Source organism: Ictidomys tridecemlineatus, chromosome 12, assembly GCF_052094955.1.
Source record: "Ictidomys tridecemlineatus isolate mIctTri1 chromosome 12, mIctTri1.hap1, whole genome shotgun sequence".
NCBI classification, from domain to species: domain Eukaryota; kingdom Metazoa; phylum Chordata; class Mammalia; order Rodentia; family Sciuridae; genus Ictidomys; species Ictidomys tridecemlineatus.
Genome location: NC_135488.1, coordinates 64,389,635 through 64,409,815, shown reverse-complemented (window position 1 = coordinate 64,409,815; position 20,181 = coordinate 64,389,635). Strand labels below are relative to the sequence as shown.

The window sequence follows — 20,181 nt, the reverse complement described above, 5'->3', positions numbered from 1 at the left end:
ATAAATATTAAAAAATTCTTTCTCTCCCTTTAAAAAAAAAAAAAAGATACTAACCGAAGTCTTACTATTTATTTAGGTCCTTGCTCAGAACAGTTTTCAAGTTCCAAGATTTTACAGAAGATTTTTCCCAATTTTTCTTTACCCCTAAATGATAGACCCTACTCGGCAATAGCATGGCTGGGAAGGGTATAGCTCATTGGCTCTTTAACCAGCATCCTCAGGTTCTGCATAACTCACAGGGAAGGAGAAATGTGACAAAGTCCTCCATGGTGGACTTTTTTTTTTTTTTTTTTTTTTTTTTTTTTTTTGCTTCCCTTTTGAAGTCTGAACAGAAAACAGTTTTCACCGGGCAGAAAGAGGAATATAATATGATAGCTCCTTGAGCATTCAGAGAGCAAGATTTTGGAGAACCACTGTTAAACATTCTGAATTACCAGCAGTTAATACTCTTAGTAGTCTCTTTGGCTCTGCTCCAACTCTTGCTAGAGCTTTGATCTTTTTCACATCTCACCTCCTGAGGCTGGTCTCTTCTCTCTGCTCTAAACAGTCCCAGATGTGGGACTCAGCTCTTTTTCCATGCTTTACTCCAAAGAAAAAATATGTACACACAAACTCACTCAAAGCATCATGTGTCTGTCAGATTTCCCTGAGAGTATAAAGAGACAGGGATTTTATATTACCCTGCTGCTTGGTCCTTTTATCCATTCCACATGCTCCTCACATTTTGTTGGTGGTAGGGACTAAATTCCCCTTATATTATTCAGAGTACCTTAGCTCTCATCCCCCTTCCAGAGTTGGGAACCCACTAAGAATCATTCACTCCAGGTTTCTCCCTGATCAGCACCAAGGAACAGTTAGGAACTTTTACTCTCTTGTTGCTACCACCATTCTGTAGTGGTCAAAGGAATGGAATGATTTTTTTCCCAGTAGGAATACAAATTATATCACCCCTCTTTACAAGAAGAACTAGTCAAAGTTTTTGTTTTAAATAAATTTATATTACACTACCCTAAATTCTCCACCTCAGAGAATAGCTTATGTAACAAGTCTGAAACAATCCCCATATGTCCACTGACACTGAAATGTGAGTAAGCAAAGCAACACTTCTGTCCCAGAGACACTGCCAATCTTTGAAAGACAAGGGAGTATATATCCTTGCCACCTTATGATGGAATTCCTGCTGTTTCCAGGCTGGAGTTTTGGAGTTTTAAACTTCAGCAAAATAGGTAAAACTAGAGTAAGTTTCAAAGACTCCTTTCACCTAGGTTGGTGAGCCTGGAACCAAGGTTAAAACCAGTGAGAAAGCCTCTCCAAAAGAGAGGCAAGGACAGATACAAAGAGCAGGTTTTCTCCCATGGGCTAGGCCAGCTTTAAGCCTTGCTTTCCTGAGCCACTCATGTTTCCCATCCTTTTCTAAGAGCATGGGACAAGCAAGGCTTCCCACGCAGAGGCCCCTGCATCAGAGTCAGAGACAGGGAGGCTCTGCAAGGCTGTGAACACCAAAAACAAGTAAATCCTAGCAAAGAAGAATCCTGAGCTTTGAATTCCTTTATTCATCACTCCAAAACATGCAACTGCAGACAACATAGTAGCATTCCTTAAGGATCCTTTTAGTTCCTGGGAAGATAGGTGAGAAGTCTCTAAATTCTTCCCAGAAGCTAAAATTTATAATACCGAAGTACATTAACAAAGAAAGCATAAAGGTAATGATGTAGAATATACATTTTCTATCTTATATAAGAAAGTGGCAAAAGTTAACATTTCATTCTTTAATGCCATCATTAGAAAAATACAGCCTTAAATAAAGGAAACTTAAAGAAACTCATCAATAAAAATGTATACATTCTAAGTCAAACAGGAATGATATTCAAAATAAATGGGAATCTCCTATTCATACTGTTCCATGCTTTCTATTTTTACGGACACAAAAACCTACTTCAATGTTTAACAGCCACACAGAATTTCACAGTACCCCTACTCATGGATATTCACCACTACAATGAACATCCTTCTCTAGAAGACTCTGGGCATAGGGGTGAGTGATTCCTTAGATGAAATCTGTTTGCTTTGCTGTAACTTGCCTATTTGTATTCTATGCCATTTTATATTGGGTTTTTCTTATTGATTTGTAGGATCTCTCTAAAGATTGTAGATATTAATCTATCATCTATTACATATAGTGCAAAAATAATCTCCTAGCCTGTTGGCTCTCTTCTAACTTTGTTTATAGTAACTTGTGCCAGAAACAAGTTTCTCTCCTCTCTCTCTTTTTTTTGGACCCAGGGCCTTGCATATGCTAGGCAAAACGTTCTACCATCAAGCCACATCCCCAAGCCAAGTTTCTCACTTTTATATAGCAAAACCAATTACAAATTACTTAGAAAAAAGTGAAATGGGAGCAATGCACCTCAAGCTCTGAGCCACTATGGTCTCTTCCACTTAGGTCCCTTGATAAAGTGGCTGGTTAGACAGTTATTTTCTGAGTTCTGGTTTTATAGCCAGGGTGACAGTGAAAATTGATCAAGAAAGGGCAAAAAGAACTATGAGGATTTTTGTTTGTTTCCAGTAATTTGGGGTTGCTTTTTTAAATGTTTGAAGTCATAGTACTAACAATGTTGAAGGAATCCTGAATCACTGAAAATCCTTAAAACAGCTTTATGAACAATGAACTGAGAATTTCCACTCTTTCAAACTATGTAAGCTTTAGGGCATTACTTGCTGTCACCATGAAGGGAATGACTGAACACAGCCCAGGAAAAATAAACGTCAGACCCCAAAGGAATACAAAGGCTCAAGAGTCCACTGATTCCTACTAGAGTTTTACGCAAGAAACTTTTTAAAAGTTTCCATTCAGCCTCTCACAGATGATTAGTACAGCTTACTCTGAACTAGAGCAGTTTAACAAAAAAAAAAAAAAAAAAAAAAAAAAAAAAAAAAAAACCCTAGTGGCCAAATAGGATTTGCCTACAAGAGGGCCAATAGCTTTTCCCTAAAAGTACTTGGCCTCTGTATCTGTAAACAAAGGCCCAGGATCTTGCTGCTGTTGTCCTAGTTGGCCATCACTCACCCCAGCAACCCCATTAAACCCCCACACTATTTAAGCAGGCAGTGTAGAAAGCATACCTGAAAAACTGTCCTGGCCACCTTCCCTCCAGCTGAAACTTGACACTCCTTTATGAACTTGCATTCTGGGCAATGAAAGTTCTAACATAAAAACAATCTTCTGGGCTGGGGATGTGGCTCAAGTGGTAGCGCGCTCACCTGGCATGCATGTGGCCCGGGTTTGATCCTCAGCACCACATACCAACAAAGATGTTGTGTCCGCCGAAAAAAGACTGAAAAATAAATATTTAAAATTCTCTCTCTCTCTCTCTCCCTCCCTTTCTCTTTAAAAAAAAAAAAAAAAAAAAAATCTTCAGTGTCCAGCAGGAGGAGGAGGAAAAAGAGACTTCTTTGCTTGATATCTTGTTGCCCTGATGTTGCTTCAAAACCATTATTGTTATAATATTACCAAAAAGCATCTTTTTTTTTTTTTTTTTTTTTTTTTTTTTTTTTTGCTAAGTCTTGTGCTGAACGACTATACTCCTACTCATTGCTGTCATCTGCTGACCTCCTGGTCATCAAGGGCTTGGTCACAGTCTGCCTTTCCATCTCAAGTCAAACCTTTGTCTGGTCATGACCTCCTCTATTTCTACTTCTCATCATTGCGTCTATAACTTCTGTTCTTTAACTATACTGTGATTTCCAGGCCCTTCCCCACCACTGTGCCACCATCAGAACTCTCTTGGATTCACTTCTTTCTCTAGTCAGCTAAAGGACAACCACTCTCCCACCAATACTCTAGGCCACATCTATTTCTCCTCTTCTATTTGTTGTACAACACAGTTTCTATCTGAATGCAGATGTTCTCAGCTTTAATCCTCCACTTGTTTCATACTGCTAAAATAATCATTAGTAATGAGGGCTGCTTCCTCTATAAATTAATGATCTTCAACATTGGGTGAGTCTTCAGCACTGCTCAGCTATCCTCTTACATGTCTCTCAAGGTCATAGCCAAAGGCACAAGAGTTTTTTTTTGAAACCATACCACTCTCCCCACTATCTCACTTGCTCCTAACAGATGATTTCAACTTCTGCTCAGAAAAAACAAAGCTCAAAGAAAGCCCAACTGTCTCCCAAAATCTCATCAAATCACTCTAACCCATTATATCCCCATTATATCCCTTGAAATAAGACTTAAAAGTACTCAGCAGAACTCAGTAGTACACATCTGTAGTCCCAGCTACTTGAGAGACTAAGGCAAAGAATCACTTGAACCCAGAGATCAAGACCAGTCTGGGCAACACAGTGAAACTACATCTTAGGAGGGGAAGAAAAAAAAAAGTGTTCAGAAGAATCTTGGCAAAATGTAAGAAAGTAACAAATGGTGGTACTGGTGGTGATGTTAATCTCAGTGCAGCCTTGACCTTTGTTCAGTTCAAGTTTAAACTTGTCCACCAATACTCAGGATACAGTATTCCCTTTTCCCCAGGAGACTTTCTCAAACAATTTCTACTTGCTGTTTCCCCACAGCATAGGGTCGTGCTCTCAAGAAAAGAGATTAATAGCCCCCTTTATATCTTGCACCCTCTTTTTACTAATTCTTCTCACTTCACAGCTGAACTTCTTCAAAGAGGAGCCTCCCCAATGGGGTCACACCCTTGCCTCTCATTCACGAGCTGCAGTCATGGTCCACTAAAACAATGAATTACTTTTTTAAAAAAATACTTTTTTAGTTGTTGATAGGCCTTTATTTCATTTATTTATTTATTTATATGTAGTGCTGAGAATTGAACCCAGTGCCTCACACTTTCTAGGCAAGTGCTCTACCACTGAGCCACAACCCCAGCCCAAGTGATTACTCTTACTTACCAAAAATTCTGCTCTTTGAAAAAAATACCTTAGCAATTAGCAAAAGAGTACAGTGACTGGAAATACAGTGTATATTGATATAGAGTTATAATAGTGAGAGAAATTTTTGGTAATATGAACTAGAACAGATTTTCAACACTGTTGATATAAGCAACAGTAAGATTGCTTTTGCTTTTTTAAATGTTTGAAGTCATAGTTCTAACAATGTTGATATAAGTAAGACTGTTTACTGTTTTTTCTAAAACAAACCAACCTGTTTTCTAAAACCTTTCCTAATTCTCTAGATCCAAAACTTGGAAAAAATCTCTTCTTACTCTGAATTCCCACAGCATTACTCTGAATCTGTCATACTATGACTTTCTCTACAATTAAAGTTATCTATGTGCTAAACTTAAGTTCCTCAAAAGCAGGCTCAGTTGAGTTATTGCAGAACTCTCTGCAGTTAATATAATATTTGATAAATGAAGAAATGGATTTAATAAGCATATATTATATAAAGCACAATTTTAGTTAGAAATCAATCTAATTGGCCCATTAAATCAGGCCCCCTGAAGAAGAACCTCCACTGACATTTTTCTAACCTAATAATTAGCTTTCCTTATATATTTTATCTAATAAACTTGCATTCATTCACATGTTGTAATTTAGGCTTTCACTCACTTAAATATGCCTTGAAAATGCAAATTCTGGGACTATTTCCTTTTAGGACCAGTCTAGAAGAACTAAGATAAGTCAATGAGGTAGGAATTATGCAGGCCGAAGGCAGTGAGCCTTCTCCCTTACCCCCAAATACTTCAACTACTTTCACACAACCATGTCAGCTCCTCCGCACAGGTCTGGCTTTGTCCCTTGCCCAACCTCCCTAGATCTACTCATTTCAAAGATAAGGAAGTTGATCTAGAAAATCTAAAAAGTTTTTTTTTCTGGTACTAATATTCTGTGAATAATTGCATATTACCATTTGAAAATCAGATTTTATTCTGAAAAGCAGAATAAAAAAAAACTGACCTTTGTTCAGTTCAAGTTTAAACTTGTCCACCAATACACAGGATACAGTATTCCCTTTTCCCCAGGAGACTTTCTCAAACAATTTCTACTTGCTATTTCCCCACAGCATAGGGTCGTGCTCTCAAGAAAAGAGATTAATAGCCCTTATTAATGCAGTGGTATATCCTTTTGTGAATATACTTTGTGCCCCCCAACACTCTCAATATAACTGTTAGATCATCTATATGAGACCAGTAATGCTCCCATGGCACGGGACATAGAGGAGCTTCTTCTAAAACACATTCCTATCCCACATCCCTCTGAAGAAGCTAGCCCCTAATCCTTACCTAGGCAGAATTACAGACTTGGAGAAGCATGCCAAGGGTAAAAAGGTGGCCAGGAATGCATGACGGAAAACACAGGGCAAGGTTAAGTGACAGGTCTCAGTCCCTCTGGAGCCAGAACTTACACCTCCCAAGTTTGCTTTACAGTAGAGACCATAATTTCTAGCAGAGCTAAAAACCACCAATGGCAAACAACCAAAGGGCAGGGCCAGTGTAGGTAAGCAAAAGTCAGAGATAAGCAAAACAGGCTCCTGATTTAGTATCCAAACAGTCAGGAGGAAGATCTACAATGTAACTCTTTGGGTAAGATCCAGTTTGCCAACAGGAAATCTCCTATCTCCTTGGACCTCTTCATTTGTTCTCATCCTTTATGAGAAGAGATCATGTGACTGGGACCCAAGTGACACTAGCTTACTAGTTTTGGAAATACCTAAACAATCACCAGTTCATAAAGCAGAAACTTCTAATAGTGCCTCCATTTCCTCCCTCCTCCCCATAAAATCTGAGCAGTAACACTTATTATGAACAACCCATCAAAGCTGTGGTATTGGGAAAACTGTTCCACCCAGCTCAACAAGCCTCAGGAAGAAAGATTCCATCAGTCCTTCATTCAAGCATCCTTCCTGGACTCCCCAGAATGCTCCAAGCACTGGACTGTAAGGATTCCCTGTAAAATTCTTTAAAGACACAAGTCTAATGACTGCAGACCATCCTTAAAGTTGACCTTTTGGATTCAGAACATCTAAAAGGTCATAACTGCCTTTGTATTTATGCTATCAGAATAAGCTAAATAATTTAATTTCATAAGTATAATTTCCAGTTGGAAAACTGAAGTGACTTAAGAGATTCATGATTTTCTACTCACTAAAGCAGGTCCTCCCAAGATTTTCACTAGTTAGTGAATACTCAAGTGGAGGTAACATGGGATTCCAAAACTAAACAAACATCATGACTTCAAAAAATTCTTTTATCATTTAACTAACTCAGACAAGCCTTTCCCTCACTAGTCAAAGTCAATACACTTTTACTGTATTACTTTCAAAGACTGAGGCCAGAATTCAATAAACTACTACGCCACCACTAACTATGCCATAATCAAACTGGACACCCTTACTTCCAAAACACTTCATAGCTATTTATGGACAGGTTAGGACCCTTACCCCACATCCCCTGCCTTGAATTCAATGGAACATTCAACATTCTCTGGATTTAGGAGAATGTCAGAGCTCAAAAGGACCAGGGAACAATGCAGTGACAAAGTGGTCCTCTTCTGCCCATCTCATAACTGTTCCTAACTCCAGGCTACAGCTTTTGCATCAGTATTTCCTTCCTTAGAAAATTCACCTTTAAGAGGCAAGAGAATGGGAAAATTAGAAATGGAATTTGAAGATGATTATCTCAATTTGAGTCCTAATTCTACATTCTTTTTTTTTCTATTTTTTTTCTACATTCTAATTGAGTTTCAATGTCCATATAAAAGAAAAAGTAATAAAGAAAAGTATGCAGGATTGTGTTAGCTAAGTTACTGTATTGGTGGTACTCTGTAAATGATACAGTGATTTTTATGTGTTGTTTTGGCTGTTGTTTATTATTACTAAGAACTCCTACCTTTCCCCAAGATCTACCCTTAGATCTGATTGAGATCGCTGTCTTGCATTCCTCTCCAGTGTCTCTTAAGATGTACAGCAAAGAAAGAACTAAGATACCACCTTGCTTCCCCCAAGCCTGTAAGGGCACCAAATTTAGGGAGTCTCCATGCTTACCACTTCTACTTTACAAGTAACTTTCTCTCTAAATGGAGATCTATAGCCTACAAAACATTTCTTCTCAGATATACCTTTAGACCTTCAAATTCGACTCCAGGAAACAAATTCATCTCCCACTTCTATAAGAGTGGCTCCCTTTTCTAATTACCCCCTTTCTGTTATAATGGATAGTCTTCCAATTTTATAGGACAGACAAATACTGGCATTATTGGTGACTTACTACTCTTTGTTCTTTCTCCTCTTCCAGCCTTACAGACTATCAAACCAGTAGTTTCTTCCATGAAATGTCTTTAGATTAGCCCTTTCTCTCCCTGGTTAAAGTTATAATCCTACTGTCCACCCTAGTTGATAACTTATTACTTCAGGCCTATACTGTCACTATAGCTTCCTAATCAGTTTCTCAAATATTATTTTCTGCTTCATTCATTTCAGACACCCACACCATAAAAACTTCCCTGATCACTACTACTTTTATCACAACCACCTGACCAGTAATCTATAATGGCTTTTCATTAGCTAATATACCAAGGTAAAATAATTTTGTCAGCTCACCCATCACTCACAAGTCAGAATTCTGTTTTTTCAATAGTTTTTCCCAAATCTGAAGACAACTTCTAATAACATTGTGTTGTATAATTTTTTTAAATATATACATATAGTTATGCCTATATTTATTTCAGGTGAAAGAAGTTCATATACTATATGTTTTTCATGTATATATTATAGCTATCTTCCATGTTAATTATAAATCTACCTCATTATCAATGTATGGACACACCATATTTGACCAATTTCTTATCAATGGCTATTTTGTTTTCTAAACTCTGCAGTAACAACAACAACAACAACAAATATATATATATATATATATATATATATATATATATATATATTTATCCCTGTAAACTTGCCCTTAGTAAAGATACCCAGAAGTGGAACCAATACACACTTTAATTTGATAGATACTGTCAAGTTCAACTTCAGAGTAGTTGTACTAATTTATATTCCCAATCACAAAGTATGAGTTCCTGCTTCCTCAAGCTCATATCAGCAATCCAGTAATAAATATTTTCTTCTTCTTCTTCTTTTTTTATTTTCCTTCCCCAGTGCTAAGGGTTAAACGCAGAGCCTCACACCATACTAGCTTTTCCACAGAGCAACACTTTCAGCCCTTTGTCTTCTTCATTTTAATATTGGTTGATCTAACAGTTGAACTATGGTACCTCATTTCTATTTGTGTTTTCTGCATCAGAGTGAAACAGGCTTTTTCTGTGTGTTTTATTGGTTATTTGTATTTATTCTCCTATGACTTTGGCACATTTTCTTTTGTGGTATTTGCTTTTTTTCCCTATTGATCTGTAAGAGTTTTGTGTACAGTACTGATATATTTTTTAAAAACCTAATTATCTTCTAATACATTTATTACTTTTGTTTTAATGTTAAAAACCTCTTATCCATCTAGAATTTATATGGAAACAGTGAATTTTTTTTAATGGTTAGTCAGTTTTCTATTTTATATAATTTGTCCTAACTATCCTTTCCTATTGAAACTGAGATCTGTTTCTGGACTTTTTAATCTATTCTGAGCTCTGTTCACCAACAAGAATTCTCCCTTGCAATAGTACTAGTTTTTCTTCATTGTTCACACAGGTCTTATAAAGATTGCTGCCTATGTTCAAATTGTTGTCCATGCCTGGATAATCATCCTGCTTCTACTCCATAAATCATTCAATGCAAAATCATGGGGCTAAAAAGTAAATGCATTTTCAAAAAGAAATGGCTTTAAAAGAGAAAGATAATGAAAAGAACACATCAGAGGTTCTACAGATGATCTTCTGTGTGGCTGAAGAAGTGGATGGAGCACTTTATTGAGCTGAGCCCTATAGTGGGTTCTGAACAAACAGAAGTGAACCAAGAGTTGCTTTCAGGAAGAATAATTAGTGAGAATTCAACTGCTGTGCAAAACACAGTAAGAAGAATTTGTAGTCCTTAGTCACAATTATAGTATGGAAAGTTTCAAAGGAGAAAAAGACCAAGGCCATATGCATGGGCAATATGAATAGTGATGCATCCCTAATAGAGAGCACTTTAAAGTTCAGGGATAGGCCAGTATTAGAATAAAGTTACTTACCTTTTTGCAATGTAAAATCCTGCTCATTACTCTAAAAGTTTAATAAAGCCTACTACACATACAAAAGCTTTAATTGAGGGTTCTGCATCTGATTCAATGTAAATAGAAATGGGAACAAAACATGCTTAACTGTAGGACCATCCACAATCTGAAATAATTTAGTGGGAGCAAGACCTCATAATCAGAGGGACCGTAATACATGAGCTCCCAGGAACTTATAAGAAATCTAGAAGAAGGAATCAGACTTCCTATAAATTGTAGAATGATACTTTGAGTTAAAATTTAAAAGGGAGGCTGGGGATGTGGCTCAAGCGGTAGCATGCTCGCCTAGTATGGGTTTGATCCTCAGCACCACATACAAACAAAGATGTTGTGTCTGCTGAAAACTGAAAAATAAACATTAAAATTTTCTCTCTCTCTCTTTAAAAAAAAATAAAATTTAAAAGGGAAGAGTAATCCCAGTCAATTGATGGCTTAAGCTGGGATACTTAATCCTTAAACTGTTTAAAAGGAACCAAACTGCATAAGGTTAAGTACACTTACAAACACAGTCACCAGAGGAGGTGCCAATTACTCTGCTTATACAAGAAAGGATCATAGGTTCTACTCTTTCTCCATCCTTCATGCATACAAAGGTGTCAATTCTCAGCTGTTCAATGACATATATCCCTGCCCCCTTAGCCCTCAGATGTTTTCCTTCTAGGACTTCCATTTTATTTAGAATCTAAATCTCAGATAAACCTTTAATTGCTCTTGAATCTTTTTTTTTTCCTTTTCTGTTATTTTTTTACTGTAGAATTCAACTAGATTCCTTGTAGACCTTTAAGAAAAAAAAAAGTGTGGGGGCTCATACTAAACACCTTACATTATACTCAGAGACTATTAAATTTCTAATAGAGGAACAGTGGAAGATGGTGATGCAAAAGTAATGCCCGATAGTGACATACCTGAGTCTAAGAACAAAACTGGAAGAGAAGGAGATTTGGAATAGGAGAAAAAGAATGGGTTGATAAAGAATTTAATGTGGCTTGGAATGCTGACTTTAGATGCCTAAATGCTATCCAGGTTATAGTTATCAATAGTGTTTTTGTTACTGTGAGATAGGAACTCAGAAGAAAAAAATGCTATAGACAACAAGTTTAAGAGTATTTGACATATTAGTAGAAGATGAAACCATAAGCAGATGGCATCACACCAGAGACAGTATATAAAGGGAGGTGGGAAGTGGGCCAAGGATAGAATCTTAGGAAATGGCCTCATTTAGGGAACCTGTTAGGGAAAATCTAGTAATGGGAAAACAAGTCTTTTACAGATATAGTCCGATTTAGTAAAAACCTATAAAATAACAATATAACCAACAGGCTCTATTTAAGATCTCTGAGTGCCCATTTCAAGCCCTCTTTGTACCTTCCTAAAAGTGAGCTGACTCCCTGATCTTCACATGCCCCTATAGTCCCAACTACTAGGAGGCTAAAGCAGGAAGATCTCAAATTTTAGGCCAGCCTGGGCAACACAGCTAGACCCTATCTCTCATAAAAACCAAACCATAGTCTTTCAAAGGAAATAGCAGACAGACAAGTACTACAGGTCAAAGCCCCAAGGCCTCTTCTTCACCCCTTGTGGGTAAAGGATACTACATGATAGATGTTCAAAGAACATCATACCTAAGTGTAGGTGAAAGTTGAGTCTTTCCATCTATTTTGTTTTAGGATTAGCTCAGTTAACAATCTAAGATCAGCCAAAGAACAATCTCACTCAAGAAAGGAAAGACATATACATCAGGATCTTCAAAAGACCAGTAGTTTTTAAATCAGGAGTCCTAGAGATTTCTATTTGCTTCGAATGGTCCTTTCCTAGCTACACTGATTGTGAATGGCATGCAGAGAAAGTGGCAGGCTTCTCTTTAGTTACCAGCTGAGTCAGCTACAACTCCTGGCACTTGCTCATCCATCCTGTAGATTTAAAAGGCTCTTCACTTGTAACACTGCCCCACTCAGAAAGCAAGTACCTATCTTCATTCAAGGACTGAGAAATACTACTATATTCTTTTTTTTTTTAAAGAGAGGAGAGAGAGAGAGAGAGAGAGAGAGAGAGAGAGAGAGACAGAGAGAGAGACAGAGAGACAGGGAGAGAGAGAATTTTTAATATTTATTTTTTAGTTCTTGGCGGACACAACATCTTTGTTGGTATGTGGTGCTGAGGATCAAACCCGGGCCGCACGCATGCCAGGCGAGCGCGCTACCACTTGACCCACATCCTCAGCCCAATACTACTATATTCCATACTGCCCATGAGATGTAGAAGAAAAGGGACTTAATATTGAAAGTAGAAAATGTATCAACTGGGGCTGGGATTGTGGCTCAGCGGTAGAGTGCTCGCCTAGCATGGGCGAGACCCGGGTTCGATCCTCAGCACCACATAAAGCTTCAGCTTCACATAAAAATAAAGGCATTGTGTTGTGTCCATCTACACCTAATAAAATAAATATTTTAAAAATTTTTTTAAAAGTTTAAAAAAAAAAAAAAGAAAGAAAACGTATCAACCATTCCATAAAAATGAGCTCCATGCTACTTGGCATTGATCTCCATGTGTAGGTGAAAATCCTGAAACAGCATTGAGACTTAAGGCTGATGCTGAGACAAACAGTTCCAAAGTAGGAGGAAGAGTTGCTCAGTGTGTTTTAGAGAAATCCTGACAGAAGTCAAACCTGGGGAAAGGAGACTTGAGAAGCTCTCCTTCTTTGCATCCATGAACTGATGACATCTATAGCCATGATGGTATCACCTCACTCACCACTTCATATTTCAATGGAGACAAAAGGAGGAAAGGATTCAAAATGGGAAAAAGAATGCAGGGCTGGGGATGTGGCTCAAGCGGTAGCGCACTCGCCTGGCATGCGTGCGGCCTGGGTTTGATCCTCAGTACTACATACTGTGATGTTGTGTCTGCCAAAAACTTAAAAATAAATATTAAAATTTCTCTCTTCTCTCTCTCTCTCTCCTTAGAGCTCCACTCCAGATCATAGCTGCCTAAGCAGAGGCGCAGTGTTAAAATTCTAATAAATATTCCTCCAGGAGAAAAAAAAATAGTTCTCTAGTTAAATAAGTTTGGAAAATGCTATATTCTCATTTTCCTTTTGGAGTTTTTTTTTTTTTTAATTTAAATCTTTTTTTTTTTTTTAGTTGTTAATAGACCTTTATTTATTTTTATGCGGTGCTGAGAATGGAACCCAGTGCCTCACACATGCCAGGCAAGTGCGCTACCGCTAAGCCACAGTCCAAGTCTCTCCCTTTTGGAGTTTTATAATGCTTACTAAAAGCTCTTTTTGAGGCGGAGGCAGCTGGAGAGCTAGCATGAAAAACAGGACAAAAGTCCATCTAAGCTAACAGCCTTGTTCCAGAAGAGCAGCCAGACAGACCAGAATGACATCCAGTTAGCACAATGAGCAGTAGGCAGAGTTCAAGGAGGTCAGTACAAGGAGATCACTGCATGGGAAGGACTCTACCTACTACTGAAGCCTCAAAGTAAAGGAAGAGAAAAAAAAAAAAAAGGCTTTAATATTAGAAAAGCTACCTGGACCAGGAAAGGCTAGAAAGCAAAGGCCAGGGCTGGGGATGTGGCTCAAGCAGTAGCGCACTCGCCTGGCATGCGTGCGGCCCAGGTTTGATTCTCAGCACCACATACAAAGATGTTGTGTCCGCCGAATATAACTATAAATATATTTTTTAAATTCTCTCTCTCTCTCTCTAAAAAAAAAATTAAATAAATAAATGTCATTTTCTTTTAAAAAAGCAAAAGCCACAGACCCTGGTGAGGGACAACAGCAGGACTTTAGTCCTGGATAAGGTTGGGGTGCCAGGCAAGGTGCTGGACAAAGCCTGGTACTGTTAGGTAAAAGGCAAAAATAGTAAGATGGAGGGGAGGCAGAGATTGGGTGGACAGAGAACTATCATTTACGGCACAGAACACATGCCCCCAAATCAGGCATTGATTTCAAAATGCTGGTGATCAGCAGATCCAGTTAATTTGGTGTAGAAGGCTGTGAAGATTGGGAAGAGACAAAGGGGTGTGGAGTATCCAGAAACTTCCACAGAGTTGAGCTGATTCTGTTAAGAAAAGAGGTCCAGATTTTATCAAACACTGGGGAGAAGAGAATAGAGGTCATTTTCATGATAGCTCTCTAAAGAATGTACCAAAAGAAATGACTTAGAATCCAAGGGAACTGAATGAAACCTAAAGAAGTTGCTCTGGACTTAAGATGGGATTGTGTTCAGAGTAGAATTTGTAGCCTGCAAGTGAAGGGAATCCATGAACACCACTGTGAGGAGTTGAGAAGAATATTGATTTGAGTTGCCCCAGAAAAAAATTCCCTGGGGAAGGAAAAGCCATGAGAATTCATATCATAAAGGCCATTTGAGAACATTGAAAAATGAAAGTGGATGCCCAGTCAACTAGGAAGACTATGGAGAAACTCAGGCCAAAAAAAATTTCTATATCTGAATCATAAGGGCTACCCTTAAAGTTTTTAGATCTATTTAGTAGGGCAAGGGGGAACTGTACCTTTGTGTACACACTCCAAGTGCTTTGTCATTGCTGTTGACATGGCTTGTGTTGTTTTCCGGCAAAGTCCCATCACAATATAACTCACTGGGAAACAGAGCAAAAGTTGTCTGTGACCAGCAGCCACTGAGGAAGTGCCCTGCCCTTGGTGTCAGTGGTGGCCTCTTTTGCGCCACTAGGTTGCATCATTTCTGGGAAGCTGTACCTCCCTCTTCCTAAGATCTGTGACCACCTCATCTAAAGACATCACAGCAAACCACAGACCCAAAGCTTCTACACTCCTAGTTACTACCCTCCAAACAACGCTGTCTGTAATATAGCATGCTGGTGGGAAAATCTCTCTACTCAGCATCCCCTCTTTGGGGGTTAAGAACCTCTATTCTCAGCTATTTTCTGTTTGTTTGTTTGTTTTCTTGGTACTAGAAACTGAACCCAGGGACAGTGTACCACTGAGGCCACAACCTTAGCTTGCTTGCTTGCTTGCTTGCTAGCTGTATGTATGTATGTATGTATGTATATATGTATGTATTTATTTATTTATTTATTGAGACAGGGTTTCGCTAAATTGCTTAGGGACTTGCTAAGTTGCTGAGACTGGTCTCAAACTTGCAATCCTCCTGCCTCAGCCTCCTAAATTACTGTGATTACAGATGTAAGCCACTATGCCAAGCTAGCTATTTGTCTTTTTATAAACAAAACTGTGAAGGAAATAGTTTCTTTAGGGAGTCAGTTTCTCTTTTCAGCACCTTTACCTCAATTTCATTGTGCCTCTTTTCTGTTCCTACAACTAGGTGGGCAGTGTCCTCTCTTCTCTACTCCTTCCTTAGTCTAGTTCTCAGAAATCAATTTCACAAACTCCTTTACACTTTCATTTATATGACCAAGATGCCTCATCATCAAATCCTTTCCTGGAGGGGTGTGTGTGTGTTTGCTGGGAATTAAACCCCCAGGGCCTTGGACATGCTAAGTATACTCTCTACCACTATTCAATAGGGTCTCAGAGATTTAAATCAAAGGGAAGAAATTTCAGTTGTGGAATTCCAAGCAACAACAAACAGCTGTGCCAAGTCTTTGAGGGATAGGACACATTATTGGTACCTCTGAAATTATACCACTTAACAGACCAGACTTTTTATTCTATCACCTGACACCCTCAGGTTGTCTCTTCTGCTAGTCCAGAGACCAGGACACCCTGGATCAGGGCCAGTACTTTTTGCCACCTGATCTCCCTTAGAAAGGCAAAAGAGAGATACCTCTTGTTTACTCAGTACTAATTCATTGTAACAGACACACAACAGGTGTCACCAGCTCCAACACACGCAGTGAAGGCATACCATACCCTCACCTCTTACCCATCACAGCTTACTCCTTGAGACACATCAGATTTCATGTGGAGGACAGGATGGAGCCACTTAAGCAGTAAGCCAGTTACCCATGGTTATTTTTGACTTGTGGGCAACACTGAAAATGTAGAAGTAAAGAACAAAGGCTCTTTTAATCCTCCCCTACAGCCTATTGGTATCATTCCCATATATGTTGTTGCAGCATTTCTATATATAGAGCCTAGTATTCTATAAACAGGATCCTCTAGCTAAAAGGATCACTCCAAGCAAAATTGTGAGGTAGAGAAAGATAGTATCTTCCTGTCTTTCCTCATCCTCCTTTCCTAAATCTCACGGGAGAGAGAAAAGCTCTAGAAAGTAGCATGGACTTTGAAGCTGGACAGACACAAGGAATAAACCAAGCTCAGCCTTTTATTAGTTGTGTGACCTTGAGCAAGTTATATAATTTGAATGTTCAACTTGTCTATGTACAAAAATGAGGATGATATTTTTTACTGGTTTATATTATAATTAAGTAAGAAAATACATGAAAAGCATCTAATACATGCTTGACTCTCAAGGGGTGAGTATCTGTTTTTCCCCATTTAGTTCATTATGTACCTGGTGCCCTCAAGATATTCTCTGGCTGTCCAAAGCCATGAAGTGTTCCCTATACAAACCTTCCTTTCCTAATCCCTATCAAAGTTCCCAAGATTCCATCTCTTATGAGAGCTGACCCATCACACTGTTAAAGGAAAGCAAGTCTGATGGTGAAATGAATTGAAGTACAATGTAAACAGTATTGCTGGGTTCCTACATTAACTCTGTGGGGGTATTTCTGTATTTCAAAAAGGAACTTAAAAATTCAAATGAAAGAATTATAATGGTGAGACTCTCCCACAGGATAAAAAGACTACAGTGTCACCTCTTTCCTTGGGAACACAGCCTCCATGACTCTCTGAGATGAAGATGAGAAATCAGATCTACAGAATGTCAGCTCGGATTGCTGTCATACCTCAAATCAGTAACAGGTCCAGAATAGAACTTGGGAGTCTTGGCTGCCCCTCCTGCTATAGCCAGCACACACCACTTCCTTAGCCAGGAAGTTATAGTGATACTTTTTTTCCTAGGAGGTTTCCAACACTATTTTAAACTCTTTGGAATCAAGCAATAGAATTTGAGGATAGTCAGAGCCTTGGAACAGTCTATGGGAGGCCTGGGCCCCATTTCCAACATCACATTTTTCTTTTCCTTTCAAAATGGTCTCAATGAGGCACAGATTAAACACAGGAAGTAGAAAGGACCTGCATCCTAATTTCTCTCTCCATAATCCAGAAAGAAGGATCACAGAGTAATTTCTAGGCTTACCATATACAGGATCACAGAAGCAGATTATTATGCTAAAATCAGCCTTAGTATAATCACCTGGCACAATGTGCTGTGCTCACTATAAATCACCATTCAGCATAGGGATTCTCATTGCCAGGTATTCTTTAGCATTTTTGTGTGTATATTCAACTTGACTTTCCTGGAAAGCCCCTAGGGAGCCAGGAATACCAGCCAGCCTGGGTTCTCAGGAGCCAGACACCTCTTGTGGGTGGAAAAGGCTGGCTGGCAGCTTCAGCAGGTGGTATAAAGAACTGAAAGTGAAGTCTAGGTGAGGAAGTGACTAGTCCAGGCAGGATTACCCAACAGTATGTGCTTAGGAAACTGGCAGAGACTATGACAACAATTATTTTAAATTATTTTTTTAAATGTTTATTTTTTAGTTTTAGGTGGACACAATATCCTTATTTTATTTTTATGTGGTGCTGAGGATCAAACCCAGTGCCTCACACATGCTAGGCAAGCATTCTACCATTTGAGCCACAACCCCAGCCCTTAAATTATTTTATATTTATCAAAGTAGTCACTACAATAAAAATCAGAATTTTACCACATATTCCTAATTCTTTGCTGTATTTCCTTATACTTTTTTGCATTCAATACTGATTTTGATATATACACTAAGGGCTCAAATGATTTAAACTTTAAAGTTTTTAATTTGGCCCTTTGCTTTAGGAAGAGGCAAGAAAAATCAAGAGTCTGAATCTTCAAGGTCAATATTCATTTCTTCATTCAGCAAACACTTCCTGAGGGGCTAGTAATGCCAGGTCTTTGCTCATCCTGAGTAATGAACTAAACAGATATGGTTCCCATATTCCTGGAGCTCACAGTCTAGTGAGAGTAGCTGAGAATAAAAGCAGGATCCACAGCCAAAGGTCTATACTGCAAAACAAGATTCCTCAGCCAGCAATGAGATGGGAGCAGAAGAGTCCATAAGAAGTCAAGGAGCTATTCAAGATGAGCTGGTTCAGAGAATGCCTTCTACCCCTCACTTCCTTTGTGCAAGGGAAAGAACCACTGTGATGGGTTGAGTTCATCAATAACATGATGACTGATGACCCTCACAGCTGGTGCAGCCACACAGTTGCTCCTTTTCTGCTCATAACCATGTTCTGAAAGCTGTGTGTGAGATCCTGAAAACTTCAAATAAAAACACAAAATCTGAGCTATCAGAACAGAAATTCTAAAAGACACAACTGGCCAGAAGCAGGAATCATAAAAACAATGGCCAGAATCAGCTGAGGGATATCCCCAATCTTGTCACATCAGGTCTCTGACTGCATGAAAAATAATTTAAAAAGGAGAAAAGCTGTGAAAAAGAGACCAATTATAATGGTCAGGATACCATCAGAAGTCTCTTGAAATGAGTTTCTGCACTACAATATGAAGTGGGTAAGAACTGGTGAAAGTCTATGGCCTAATAGGTTAGACAAGGGAGACATATCAGGAGCTCAGTTCTGGCACTGCCAGAAGTTGGGGAAGGTGGAAAGCCAACAGGAGCCAGAGAATCAGAGCAGTATCTACAGAGATCTCAAAGTATCTCACCTCTTTGGGTTTCTGTTTTCTTTATCTGAACATGGAGATGATGGTAACAGCATATATTAGTTCCTTAGGTCTGCTACAACAAATTGACACGAATTGGATGGCTTAAAACAGAAATTTGTTATTTCACAGTTCTGGAAGCTACAAGTCTGAAATTAAGGTGTCAATAGGCCCACACTCCCTCTTAAAGCTCTAAGGAGTTCTTCCTTGCTGTCTCTAGTTTCTGGTGGTTGCTGGCAATCCTTGGAGTGCAAAGCCATTTCTGAGCTTATAGCAGCATAACTCTAATCTCTGCCTCCACTGTCATGTGACCATCTGTATATCTCTCTCTCTCTCCTTAGAAAGTCATTGGATTAGGTTCTGCCAATAGGATCATCTGAAACTTGATTATATCTGCAAAAACCCTATTTCCAAATAAGATCACATTCAGAGGTTCTGGATGTGTATATGAATTTGGGGGGAATGGACCTAACAGAGCATCAACCTCATAATAAGGGGCTTATGTGTGTCGGTGCTCCAGACTATGCTTTAATGCATTCTATGTAAAGGTTAATCACCCTTCATTATTGTTTCTGTCAGGCAGCAGCTGCCAATAGGACATGTAAGTGCTCTGTTATATAAGAATCACCTTACCTCCATCTTGAGTTAAAGAATGGAACTAGAGTTCTGAAAAGAGATGATGAGGACAAAGACAAAGCAAAACAGGTTTACTATAGTACTACCCTGGGTTCCACCTCCAGCACTGGGGGTGGGGGGATAAAAGGAAGAAAGAAAGAAAAAAATCATTGGAAAAATGTTCAAAGGATATGAATAAGTCAAAGAGAAAAATACAAAATACAAAATATACTTGTAAAGATGTTTAATCTTTTATATTCAAAAATACAAATTAAATCATTTATTGTTATACCTCAGTTGTTATTCTAAACATTTTAATTGAACTTATTTATTCCTTATAATAATCCTTTATATTTTTTTTGAGAGAGAGAGAGAGAGAGAGAGAGAGAGAGAGAGAGAGAGAGAGAGAGAGAATTTTTAATATTTATTTTTTTAGTTTTGGGCGGACACAACATCTTTGTACGTGGTGCTGAGGATCAAACCTGGGCCGCACGCATGCCAGGCGAGCGCGCTACTGCTTGAGCCACATCCCCAGCCCTTTAATATTTATTTTTTTAGTTTTGGGTATAATTATCCTTTAAAATAGGTGCTATTATCATCCCTACTTTACTAAAGAT

At 38.6% G+C, this 20,181-nt stretch overlaps 1 long non-coding RNA gene across 14 annotated transcripts in view; it reads right to left on the bottom strand.

The window, feature by feature from the left end:
• Positions 1-20,181, bottom strand: part of LOC106144768 (uncharacterized) — a 56,099-nt gene that overhangs the window by 6,707 nt on the left and 29,211 nt on the right. The window lies entirely within an intron of this gene.